General features: G+C 38.0%; 1 protein-coding gene across 1 annotated transcript in view; it reads right to left on the reverse strand.

The window, feature by feature from the left end:
* The window catches only part of mboat1 (membrane bound O-acyltransferase domain containing 1), a 54,586-nt gene that overhangs the window by 38,498 nt on the left and 2,202 nt on the right, over positions 1 to 13,886 (reverse strand). The gene's annotated exons all lie outside the window — the stretch shown is intronic.

Consider the following 13,886-nt stretch of genomic DNA (forward strand, 5'->3'; position numbering starts at 1 on the left):
ATTTTTCGTGACTTTCCTTGGGCCAGGTTTGGAGCTGCAGAGTGCCATTGATTCCTATGGGAGGCTTCCAAAATCATGCAAAGTTGGAAAGGTTTTTTCTGCCGTTTACGATCGTTCAATAAGATAAAGTTGCGATGGCGACGAAATAGTCGCGCAAAATACAATAAAGTCGTGACGGCAACGAAAAAGTCGTGAAAAATATGAAAAAGTTGCAACTGCGATGAAAAAGACGCAAAATTTTCGTTTCCAATCCGAACTTTTGCCATTTGGGATACGATTTCGTGCTTTGGTAAATCAGCCCCTAAGTGTTAATTTATAAAAACCTTTCCTTGTCCTTTAATAACAATGTCCACAAAATGGCACCTGTCTACTTGCTAAGATTGTGAATTCCAAGACTGAAACAAAACTGATTTTTTATTTTTTTTTTAATTTCCCTTTATTGAACTTTTTATATATAAAAAAGAAGAAATGAAGTGGAAAGACAGAGATTGGAAACAGGCCTGAACCCACATCACTTTGCAGATGACTGGAAATGCCAATACATATCTTTCAAGACGAAGACACATGGGGCTGCTAGTAGCAGTAGTAGTAACAGTAGAACCAAAGCGCTTCTCTTTGGCCCTTCCTTTGATATTCAGCCAAATCTTGCACAAAGGATTCGGGGTTTGACTGAATCCCAATACAGTAAATTCGGTGTATCCCTAGCTTATAGTGCTTATATTGTATTTTTCCATTTACAAAATGCATTTTGCATTGTGTTATTTCTTGATGCACCTTTTATTACCCAAGGTACTCAGAATGCATACTTATCACTGCATTTTACAATTTAGTGTGCAGAGTGGAATCAATTGCGATAAGAAGCTCACTACAAGTAGCTCCGTGTGTCATTGCCCTTACATTGGGTTTGGAGGTCCTGCACAGAGCTACTTTAGGCTGCATTCCAACTGGTTGGTGCAAAATGGTTACAGAACCTTATCATCCTAGCTGAGACAACTGATGGTGAGTGATGCTTTGTCTACAAATATCTTTAGGACTGAGTGATGGGTTTATAAACAGACGAGTTAGGAGGAGCCATTGATGTTCATTGACTAACATGAATTAATTAATTATGCTTTAAATCAAATGGCAGAAATTTGATGGGACACATTGTATTCCTAATTACCAAGACACCTCCATTTTGTGGCATTTTATGTTAGTCAGTTTCTTAATTAGTAACAGATTATAATTTATGTGACTGCAGCTTCAGGGGATTGTCCTGGTTGTTACCTCAAGCAAAACAGGCTCATTTGGAGTCAGTTCAGTACAGTATCTAGGGTTCACTCCAAATTTATTATAAATTTCCAACTTTTTTTTGCACCATAGCACTTTATCACATGCACATGCATATCAGCACCATTGTACTAAAAGTGAAAATCAACTATTTCTAATCAACAGAATAGTTTTTACTATTCATTGGGGGCCTCTACCTATTGTATTAATTATTGACAGCTTTATATGTAAATGCGTATTTTTATTTATTGTACATGCAAAAAAAATATGTTAGAGCTTTTTAATATGTAATAATAAACATAAATTTATAATAAATAATGTTGGGAATGGATAAATGTATCCTTAATCACAAACAATGTTTATAAAGTAAGTAGACAATGAATGTGTTTTTTAATATCACAACACATTCATTTTTACCTTTTAGCATTTATATTAAAAGAAATATGCACTGCAAGTATCAGACCCCTTATCTGGAAACCCATTATCCAGAAAGTTCCGAATTACAGAAAGGTCATCTCCCATAGACTCAATTTTAATCAAATAATTCACATTTTTAAAAAATGGTTTCCTTTTTCTCTCTAATAATAAAACAGTACCTTGTACTTAATCCCAAATAAGATATAATGAATCCTTATTGGAGCCAAAACAGTCCTACTGGGTTTAATTACTGTTTAAATAATTGTATTACCTGACTTAAGGTAGGGGATCCGAATTATGGAAAGACCCCTTATCTGGAAAACCCCAGGTCCCGAGCATTCTGGATAACAGGTTCTATACCTAGATAAGGAAGGTAGTAGTAACTAGTCGCATTCTTCCCTTACCAATACAGATAATGGTGTAATGAACCCAACATGTTATAAGATATACGTGAGGAAAATATAAATTATTAGCACATTTTTTACATTTCATCAAGGTACATACATTCTTGGATTTCCATTAAATCTTTAATGTATGTTGGAGCTCATTTATGATTCTTGAGAAATGTAAAATTTATAAAAGGTAATACAGGTATAGCATAGGTTATCTAGAAAGCTCAGAATTACAGAAAAGCAAATAGACTCCATTCTAAGCAAATAATTCATATTTTTAAAGATTAAATCCTTTTTTCGCTGTAGTAATAAAACTGTACCTTACACTTGATTCCAACTAAGATATAATAAATCCTTATTGGACGCAAAAACATCCCATTGGGTTTATTTAATGTTTAACTTATTTTTAGTAGAATTAACGTTCGAAGATCCAAATTACAGAAGGACCACTTATCCGGAAAACCACGCCCAAGCATTCTGGATAACAGGTCGTATACCTGTATTATAAAAACTGTCTAAAAAGTAAATCTATATCACTGGTTGTCGTTTGAAACATTGCAATACAGTTTACAAACTGGGTGGTGGGGCTTTTGGGCTCCTGCTGCGTTACATTTTTATGAATTTGAAAATGTTGTCTGCAGCTGATTTCAAAGTATTTCACAGGACTGCATTACAAGAAATCTTGTTTTCCTGTACCTGAACACTGAAATCAAAGTCTTGATCTATTTTTATTTACCAGTTATTTCCATGCTTGTGTGTATGGCTCGGGGGGGGGGCAAATATTACCTATAGGGATATGCAATTTATTAGTTCACTGGAATGCTACATACAGCAACCAAGATGTACCCACATTGCATTATTTCTCCAAGTCACAAATATTTTACTTGTATTTCACTAGCTTACTAAAGCGAAATACAGTTGAGTGCCTGCGGGAGACATGTCTGCTTTGAGCAGGACATGCCCACGTTAACACTGGAGATTAAATTGGTTTATTAATGAAAAAGAAGATAGTTTTTACAGAAGTTAGAAGACAGATATTACTTCAACACACCCTAGTACAAATCCGTTATTGTGCAACATCTGTCACTTTCTTCTTGCAACATCACTTTACCATACATATATATATATACACAACACACAAACAGTCATGACTTTTATGGTGTAATTCTTATTTCTCAATTACACTGTTAACATAGCAAAAAATTCACTCTACCATTTCAAATATTATTCTTGAATCAACAAATGTATATTTTTTAGTTTTAATATTAGTTTGTAGGCAGCAATTTCAGTGCATTGTGCCTGTGGCTGCCACCTGTCAAGTTTTGACCCAGACAGCCCGGTTTTCGGAAGGGCTTTCTGAGTCAAAACACCCTGCTGGTTTCCAAATTAAGAAAACCAGGCAGGACTCACCGAGTTTGAAGTCGCAATTGGCGAATCAGCGTCATAGCCCTGCCCCCGTCACGTCACTGACTGCCCCCTGTGACATCACCACCAGCCACCTGTCCGGAGAAAAAATCTGGTAGAGGTGGTAACCCTAATTTTGCCCGATTCTGAGCTTTCAGAAATAGCCAGCACGCTACACATTAGAATTGTTTTCAGGTAATATATTGTTTCTCCTACTCCCATGTAACTGAAAACAAGCCAGACTTGGATTTCTTACCATTGAGTGCTATTCTGATATCTACTGAGAACTACTATCTTGCTACCATCCCATTATAACTCCAACTTGCAGCTCAGCAGTAAGGGTGACTGAAGTTTATCAGAGCACAATTCACATGTCTGTGGTACCCTGGGAAATGAAGAATATGGCTAGCCTCATGTAAAATTTCAAAATTAAATATTAAAAAAATCTGTCGTTTTTGAGAAATAGATTTCAAAGCAGGAAATTCCAGGCATTCCATTGTGGTCCTCAATTAATTTAATAAAAAAAATGCTATTTCTACCCCAGAGGAAAGTGCACATATCATAAGGCAATCAAAAAATTGCACAACAAACTGCAGCCTTGTGGCAGAGCTGTCACATCAGGGGGTGGAGAAATGGTTTGAGGAGAGTTGGGGAATGTGGGAACATAGAGTAAAAAAGAGATATCTGATCGATAACCTGCTGTGTAACTAGAAGAACAGATACAAACTTAAATTTAAGAAATACATTTTTATGGTGTAACTTGTCCTATGTGTGCTGAGAAACAAGAACAGACTTTTTAAAGGACATGTAAACCCTACATTTTCCTACCATTTTCCTACCATGTAAGGCTGCGGCCTTACTATTAACATTTTAACAACTGCTGTTCAATATTTACATTTTTTTGTGGGGGGTTTACATGTCCTTTAATATAACACCCATTGGAATGAAGTGATTTAAAAAGCTGTGTCAATGTGTTGGAATGAGTTCAGTTTCTCGTGTACTGAATACACGCTCCTCAAACCAAATAACTCAGGGAAAACATTGCAGGCAATTTTTTTCCACAGGGAGTAAATCGTTCAAGCACAGAAAATAAATAGTTAAATCCAAAACTGTAATGCTTTATGGCTCTGTTGAAATTACTGATAAACATAAAAAAATTGTACAACGATTACTATATTGAGCAATACAAACAATTTATTCAGGTTTACAATCTGTTGCAGTCTTAATTGCTCTTCTTAATGGTGATTATGTCTACATGTATGGGATCTGTTTTACAGAGACCTGTTATACAGCAAGCTCTGAATTATGGAAAAGCCATCTCCCACAGACTCTGTTTTAATCAAGTAATTCCAATTTCTAAAAATTAAAACCTTTTTCTCTGTAGTAATAAAACAGTGAATGGTAAATGATCCAAACTAAGATACAGGTATGAGATCGGTTATCCAAAAAAACCCTTATCCAGAAAGCTTTAAATCTTCCATAGACTCCATTGTAATCAAATTATTCTAATTTTTAAAAATGATCTATCTTTTTACTGTAATAATAAAACAGTAATTTGTGCTTAATGCCAACTAAGCTATAGTTAATCCTTACTAGAGGCAAAACAATGCCATTGGGTTTAATTAATATTTAAATGATTTTTTAGCAGACTTAGGGGCAGATTTTTCAAAGTCCGAATTTCGGATAATTAAAAGTACAATTGGCAAAAATTTGGAGTAAATATGATAATTTGGGATGTGTGTTAATTGCGCGAAAATTCCTATGGTCATACAAAGATATTGTGGTACGATCCGAAAGTTACAAAATTTTCGTATCCAAACAATCATAAACGGCGCAAAAAACTTTCTGACTTTGAGCCTTCAATGCATGATTTTGGAAGCCTCCCATAGCACTCAATGGCACCCTGCAGCTCCAGCCTGGCCAAAAGAAAGTCACGATACCGAAGCTTGAATGAATTCCGAAACTTTCGTAGTCGTTGCGACAAATATGAGTTTGTCACACAAACTGACTCAAAGCACGAAAAAGTTGCAGAAATTCACGAAAATATTGTGGAAAATACACAAAGTTCTATAAATTAGAAAAAATTTGATTTTTTTTTTTATAATTGTACCCATTTGGACTTTGATAAATCTGCCCCCTAAAGGAATAGTTGAGTGTAAAAATGAGACTGGGTAAAATAGATAATCTGTGCAAAATAAAAAATTTTTTAATGTAGTTAGTTGGGCAAAAATGTAATCTATAAAGGCTAGAGTGAGCTGATGTCCAACATAATAGCCAGAACACTACTTCCTGCTTTACAGCTCTCTAAGCTGTTAGCAGTCAATAACAAGTGATTTGGGGGGGGTGAAATCTGGGACATAACTGTTCAGTTAGTTTCCTTTTGAATCTGACCTGCATGCTCACAATCTAACTGAACTGTTATGTCCCATGGTTCCCCTCCCCTTAAAGTCACTGACTAACTAAGAGGTTAGAGAGCTAAAAGCAGGAAATAGTGTTCTGGCTATTATGTTAGACATCTGCTCACTCCAGCCTTTATAGATGACATTTTAGCCCAAGTAACTATATTATAAATATTTTTAATCATGTGCAGTATATGTTTAAACCAGTTTCATTTTCAAAATTAACTATTTCTTTAAGGTACGGAGAACCAAATTACAAAAAGACCCCTTATCAGAAAATCCCCAGGTCTCCAGCATTCTGGGTAACAGGTCCCATACCTGTATAATTGATTCTTATTGGTGGCAAAACAATCCTATTAGGTATATTTAATGTTTACATGATTTTTGGTAGACTTAAAGAAGATGGAAAGGTAAAAACTAAATTAGCTTTATCAGAAAGATCTAAGTAAATACAGCCATAAGCACTCACAGAGTCCTCTATCAAAAGAAACACAGGATTTCTTGTCTTCTTTTGTGTAAACATATTCTTCGGTATCAGACTTCCTCTCTCAGAAAAATCCTTTGTTCCCAGCCAGAGACTGCGCAGCACTCTCCTTTCCCTTCTCCTAGTTTGCACTATTATGACTAATCTATTGGCGGTAAAGTGCCAAAATGCCTTTACTTCTCCTTTAAAAGTATATACACAAATTACGGAAAGATCCCCCATATTAGGAAAACTCCAGGTCCCGCGCATTCTGGATAACAGGTTCCATACCTGTATAGCTGGTCCTTATTGGTGGCAAAACAATCCTATTGGGTATAATTAAAGTTAAAGGAGAAGGAAAAGTAAAAACTAAGTAAGCTTTATCAGAAGGGTCTATGTAAATACAGCCATAAGCACTCACAGAAAAGCTGCACTCTATTCTCTATCAAGTCCTCTATCAAACGAAACACAGGATTTCTTGTCTCCTTTTGTGTAAACATGTTCTTAGGGTATCTGACTTCCTCTCTCAGAAAAATACTTCATTCATGGGGCCATAGTCTGCGTAGTTCTCTCCTCTCTCCTGCTCTCCCCTCCCATAAGAATTCATAAAAAAAACCTCACTTCCCCCACGATTAAGAATTTGTAATAATGGCTAAGCTGCAAGCAGGAAGCTATGAAGACCAAGCTAATATAGCAGCTGCAGTCTTGAACAAACAGAAAAAGCTTCTAGGGCTCTTTACTCAGGTATGATAAAGCTTTCTGCAGAATAAATATAGCATTCTAGGTGGCACTAATGTCAGCAGTAAAATGCCAAAATGACTTTCCTTCTCCTTTAACATGATTTTTGGTAGACTTAAAAGTATGGAGATACAAATTACAGAAAGACCCCTTATCTAGAAATACCAAGAGGTTCCATAACTGTACTAAGAAAGGATATCAGAACTTTATTTAAAAACTTTTCATCCCTCCAGATGCCTGCTATAAATTAGATAAATAGATGAATTATACAGACACTGAAGTATGATTTCATGGTCAGGGTTGACTGTAATGGCACAGGTTTTATGCTCAGTTTGTTTCTCAGGGTGACTGCAGACTTGATTTGATAACCAGGCTTCACAAAAACACAGGGATTTAATTTTCTAAAGATAAATCACCACTACAAATTTGTAGAATTGAAGGCATAGCCAGTCTGGCACCTTCTTTATACCCTCTCCTTTCTTCAATCAATGAAGCAATCAGATTAGTAGAAGTAGGACCACTCCCTTTCAATAATGTATAAAGGTGCTTTTTTAAATTGTTAAATGAATGAATCATGCACCCATATGCGTAGATAGTGATAAAAGGACAAGTGTTGGCTTAAGGAGGCAATATTTACAAATTAGATAACAAATGTAAAAGGGCATACTTGCTCAATTCCTATACTTGAAAACAGTACTAAAAAATGCTGTACCATTAAACTGACAATAAACACCAATTCAGTCTATTTCCAACTGGACTGCATGATCAATTTTGAACACAAAAGCCCCTAAAAAATCAATTATTAGATCACCTTCTGGTGCGATTGGAACCACAAAACCAGACTGATCAATGACCAGTTTCAATGCATGGTGATGTTCAGTAGCATCTAAAATTTCCCGTTACCTTGCAATAATAAAAGAAAAAGCATCTTGGGTGATTAAAATGAATGCAACTGCATGTGCAATTCATTCCAAATCAGACAAAATTGCATGGAAGTCCGCCTTCCATCATTTTCAGTATTTGGCATGTGCCTCATCCTTTAGGTGCACGTGCTCTGTGTGTGTCTACTGATGCTGGGCACAAAGGGAACAGTAGCTCCAGGGTTCCTTGACATCAATGACAGCAGCAGTGCTCAATTCAGAATAGAAGGCAAAAATGCAGGGCTGTGGAGTCGGAGTCGAGGAGTCGGAGACAATTTTGGGTACCTGGAGTCGGAGTCAGCAAAAAATGAACCGACTCTGACTCCGACTCCTACTAAATTTAAATGGGAAATGTCCCAATTCACAAACAGTCATAATTAATTACTTCTCTGCTATAAGAATAAAGCCCAATGCACGCAGTGCATAAACAAACACGTTGAGTGACCATGAAGCATGCTTTTCATTGACTGTATGAATGTATAAAATACATTAGCATATTAAAAACAGAGGAGTCGGAGTCGGAAGTATCAGAAACTGAGGAGTCGGAGAATTTATCTACCGACTCCACAGCCCTGCAAAAATGAGGTACCTGTAGCGCAGCTCTTCCTCCTTCCGCCTTTGCTTTTGGAAGGACTAAGGACAGGCACATGCGCAGTAGAGTGAAAAGCTGACTTCTCTGTTAAAGTTTGGCTTTTCACTCTACTGCACATGTGCGCGCAACAGAAGCCGGAAGGAGGAAGCGCTGCAGCTACCCCGGGCTGGTGCTGTTCTCTCCTAACAGGGGCACCAGCCCGGGGTAGAAGGTAAGCGATTTAAGTCACTTGGGGGTGCCTAACATTTTGGCACCCCCAAGTGACTTTGCCTTTCCTTCTTCTTTAAAGAGTGGGTTTTAACACACAACTCACTGTGGGGAAAATTGAGGGAGCCCATGTTTATATTGATAAAGGTGGACAAGACTGGTGCATTTAATGTGCAAACATAATTGCAAATTTCTGTTGACAGTGCGAATGTCCACAAAAGCAAATTGCAAATATTTATGCGCACACTCTGCGTCCAAGTTACACCACAACTTTGGTGGTGGAAAAAATATTCTCTAAAAGTGAAAATTGGCACTATACTCTCACAAAATAAACACACATAGGGGGCATGCTCATGCAAATCGCAATCTCATTTGCAAATTTTTGTGCGCAATTTGCATTACACTGAAATTCGCAAAAAAAGATGCCACAGCATTGCAAAATGTAATCATTTAAGGGAAAACATGTGCAAAACAAAAATTATACACTGTGTGAACTTTAAAATGACCCCCATTGTGTGTAATAAGACTGAAGGTGGTGGCTGCGATAAGGTCCCCATACACTATAAGATCCGCTCGCTTGGCGACATTTGTCCACAAAACATGTGCAAAACAAAAAAAATATACACTGTGTGAACTTTAAAATGACCCCCATTGTGTGTAATGAGACTGAAGGTGGTGGCTGCGATAAGGTCCCCATACACTAGAAGATCCGCTCGCTTGGCGATGTCGCCAAGCGAGCGGATCTTCACCCGATATCCCCACCTATGGGTGGGCGATATCGGGTAGCAAGTGGCTTGAAAAAAAAAATAATCCGATCGTTTGGCCCTGGGGCCAAACAATCGGATTACATTTGCGGCCATGGGGCAGTTGGTTCGGGGACCGCATCAACGAGCCGATGCGGTCCCCGATCCGACCGGATTTTCTAACCTGGCTGATCGAGATCTGGCCAATTTCAGGCCAGATATCGGTCGGCCAGGCCGCTCTGTTCTGCCCATACACGGGCCGATTAGCTGCCGAATCGGTCCATGGGACCGATATCGGCAGCTATAGTCGGCCCGTGTATGGGGACCTATACCCGTAGTGCAACTCTGCAAATAAATATCTAAAGAGGACCCTGTGTGAGATGGTATCAGTTAAAACCAGGTGGCAGGGGATTTCCTTAGAACAGGGGTCCCCAACCTTTCTTACTCGTGAGCCACAGTCAAATGTAAAAAGACTCGGAGAGCAACACAAGCACCATAATAGTTCATGGAGGAGCCAAATAAGGGCTGTGATTGGCTATTAGGCAGCCTCTATGCACACTAACAGCTTACAGGGGGCTTTATTTGGGAGTAAATCTTGTTTTTATTCAACCAAATCTTGTCCCCAAGTCAGGAATTCAAAAATAACTGCCTGGTTTGGGGGCACTGAGAGCAACATCCAAGGGGTTGGGGAGCAACATGTTGCCCCCGAGCCACTGGTTGGGGATCACTGCCTTAGAACCTTTTCTTTTTTCCTTGGCTGTCCCGCAAAGCCACCTTATACAGTGGTGTGAAAAACTATTTGCCCCCTTCCTGATTTCTTATTCTTTTGCATGTTTGTCACACTTAAATGTTTCTGATCATCAAACACATTTAACTATTAGTCAAAGATAACACAAGTAAACACAAAATGCAGTTTTTAAATGAGGGTTTTTATTATTTAGGGAGAAAAAAAATCCAAACCTACATGGCCCTGTGTGAAAAAGTAATTGCCCCCTGAACCTAATAACTGGTTGGGCCACCCTTAGCAGCAATAACTGCAATCAAGCGTTTGCGATAACTTGCAACGAGTCTTTTACAGCGCTCTGGAGGAATTTTGGCCCACTCATCTTTGCAGAATTGTTGTAATTCAGCTTTATTTGAGGGTTTTCTAGCATGAACCGCCTTTTTAAGGTCATGCCACAACATCTCAATAGGATTCAGGTCAGGACTTTGACTAGGCCACTCCAAAGTCTCCATTTTGTTTTTCTTCAGCCATTCAGAGGTGGATTTGCTGGTGTGTTTTGGGTCATTGTCCTGCTGCAGCAACCAAGATCGCTTCAGCTTGAGTTGACGAACAGATGGCCGGACATTCTCCTTCAGGATTTTTTGGTAGACAGTAGAATTCATGATTCCATCTATCACAGCAAGCCTTCCAGGTCCTGAAGCAGCAAAACAACCCCAGACCATCACACTACCACCACCATATTTTATTGTTGGTATGATGTTCTTTTTCTGAAATGCTGTGTTACTTTTACGCCAGATGTAACGGGACACGCACCTTCCAAAAAGTTCAACTTTTGTCTCGTCGGTCCACAAGGTATTTTTCCAAAAGTCTTGGCAATCATCGAGATGTTTTTTAGCAAAATTGAGACGAGCCTTAATGTTCTTTTTGCTTAAAAGTGGTTTGCGCCTTGGAAATCTGCCATGGAGTCGTGAACACTGACCTTAATTGAGGCAAGTGAGGCCTGCAATTCTTTAGATGTTGTCCTGGGGTCTTTTGTGGCCTCTCGGATGAGTTGTCTCTGCGCTCTTGGGGTAATTTTGGTCGGCCGGCCACTCCTGGGAAGGTTCACCACTGTTCCATGTTTTTGCCATTTGTGGATAATGGCTCTCACTGTGGTTCGCTGGAGTCCCAAAGCTTTAGAAATGGCTTTATAACCTTAACCAGACTAATAGATCTCAATTACTTTTGTTCTCATTTGTTCCTGAATTTCTTTGGATCTTGGCATGATGTCTAGCTTTTGAGGTGCTTTTGGTCTACTTCTCTGTGTCAGGTAGTTCCTATTTAAGTGATTTCTTGATTGAAACAGGTGTGGCAGTAATCAGGCCTGGGGGTGACTACAGAAATTGAACTCAGGTATGATAAACCACAGTTAAGTTATTTTTTAACAAGGGGGGCAATCACTTTTTAACACAGGGCCATGTAGATTTGGAGGTTTTTTTCTCCCTTAATAACGTAAACCTTCATTTAAAAACTGCATTTTGTGTTCAATTATGTCATCTTTGACTAATAGTTAACGGTTTTTGCTGAGCAGAAACATTTAAGTGTGACAAACATGCAAAAGAATAAGAAATCAGGAGGGGGGCAAATAGTTTTTTACACCACTGTATTTCCCTGACATCTAACTAACTGACAGAACAGCGCAAATGTTTATGTACCTGCTCCCCACAATCCAGTAAATGTGCACCATATCACTTAAAGGCCACCAATAAACAATTTATAGTTGTTTGCCTGTCAAATTTAATTCCAAATTCATATGTGTTTTCAGGTCTGAATCATATGAAAATAATCTATTTTGGGATTTTCATGTGATTCCCTTTTGTAGAAATGATAGATCATTCAAGGCAATTTTGGGTGTTGTAGCGATTTTCCAGATGTTTTGATGGAAAACATGATACTGTATTCTTTTTTTTAAAAAAATTAATGCTTGCCCTCCCCCCACTGCAGTTTAACTGGACCTACTAGGCCACCATTATGCATGCAAGCACGAGTGCAAACTTCTAAAATGGACTCTTGGGGGCATATTTATTATAGTGCATAACCAACTTCACCAGTGATGTTGCCCACAGCAACCAATCAGATCTTTGCTTTGTTTTCTAACTTGTAGGTGACGGTTAAATTCCAATTACTGATTGGCTGCATTGGGCAACATCACCGGTGATGTTGGCTTACACACTGTAATAAATATGCCCCTTGATCTACCATGCATTGATACTGTTAGGAAAGGCCACGTGGTCACAAATATTCAAACTAATCGAAGAGATCTTAAAATCCCTGATACCCAAAACATCTGAACTAGCATTACTTTGATTATTACCCCAACACATGCCTTTAGATCAAAAAAAGGAAATTCTGAGTTGGTTCTGAGCATTATTATTGCTTTTCACTTTATTTACCGTTTATTATTATTACTATCACTATCCTTTTTATATCTTTTTAATATAGCTACAAAATATTGCCTCGGACTTGACCATCAACATTGTGCTGCCCTACTGTTTGTAACTGTATATTATTTTAGTAATATCTATTTTTTGTAATATATGCACAGATCCTGTTTTTGGAATATTAAATATATAAAACTCAATAAGTTGTCCATATAGACACTTGGGAGCCTGACGATTAAACTTTTTTGAGGAAAATTCAAATTTTTTCTAACTTGTAGAACTTTTCGTAATGTCCACGATAATTTAATTAAAATTCCATGACTGTTTCGTGGTTTTCATTAACTTTTATCTCAGTTTCCCCAAGAGACCTGTTTAGCTTATTAGTTACAATTGTATCTAAGTGCAGGTGTAGCTTGTTAAGATTCCTGGGCTCTCTGCCAAAAGCTAATTTTTTAATTAAGTTTGAGAAACGTTGTATGTTTTTTAGCATTCAGTACAGGAGACCAAAGAGAAATATGGGACTTTTCAGTAAGAATCAAGAACTGCGGGCTGAGCTGTTAAAAGAGGGACTGTCCTGAAAAGTTGAGAGGTTTGAAAAGTGATAGTGGGATATTCCTATAAGAATAAACAAAGACAGGGACTTATGGGTGTTTGTCATCTTTACTGTATCATAAACTAATCAGTAACAGCTAGATTACATACACAATACACATTTGCACAGGATTCCAGATTATTTAGATCACCAAGAGCAGGTACTTGGGAAAGAATTCATAGCTTGTCATACATTCCCTTATCTGAGCTATGCCTTACTATACTGCTCTTGCCAAGCAGAGCAAACATGTTACAGGTACAACCTGGTAGAAAGAAAAGCAGGCAGAAAGGATATATTATTCTAGCTAATAATTAATAAGCAAAGAGGAACCTTTTGAGAATTCACTCTTGCAATGTGCCCTTCCTTTGGAAGAGCGTGGTTAAACTGAACACACAGTAAACGGATTAAGGCAAATGAGGATGTCTAAAGCAATTTCAAAGTACCTTATGTTTATATGAAATGATTAAAAGAATCTGGTTTCCTGCAATGGGTTATAGCTATCTGCTCAAATCTTGCTCCCGTGTCTGGAATATAATCTGTGTACTAGAGGCCTGTGGGCCAGATGTGGCCCTCCAATATATATTTATGGCACCCAGACTGCTCATG

The sequence above is a fragment of the Xenopus tropicalis genome, chromosome 6 (assembly GCF_000004195.4).
Source record: "Xenopus tropicalis strain Nigerian chromosome 6, UCB_Xtro_10.0, whole genome shotgun sequence".
Taxonomy (NCBI): Eukaryota; Metazoa; Chordata; class Amphibia; order Anura; family Pipidae; genus Xenopus; species Xenopus tropicalis.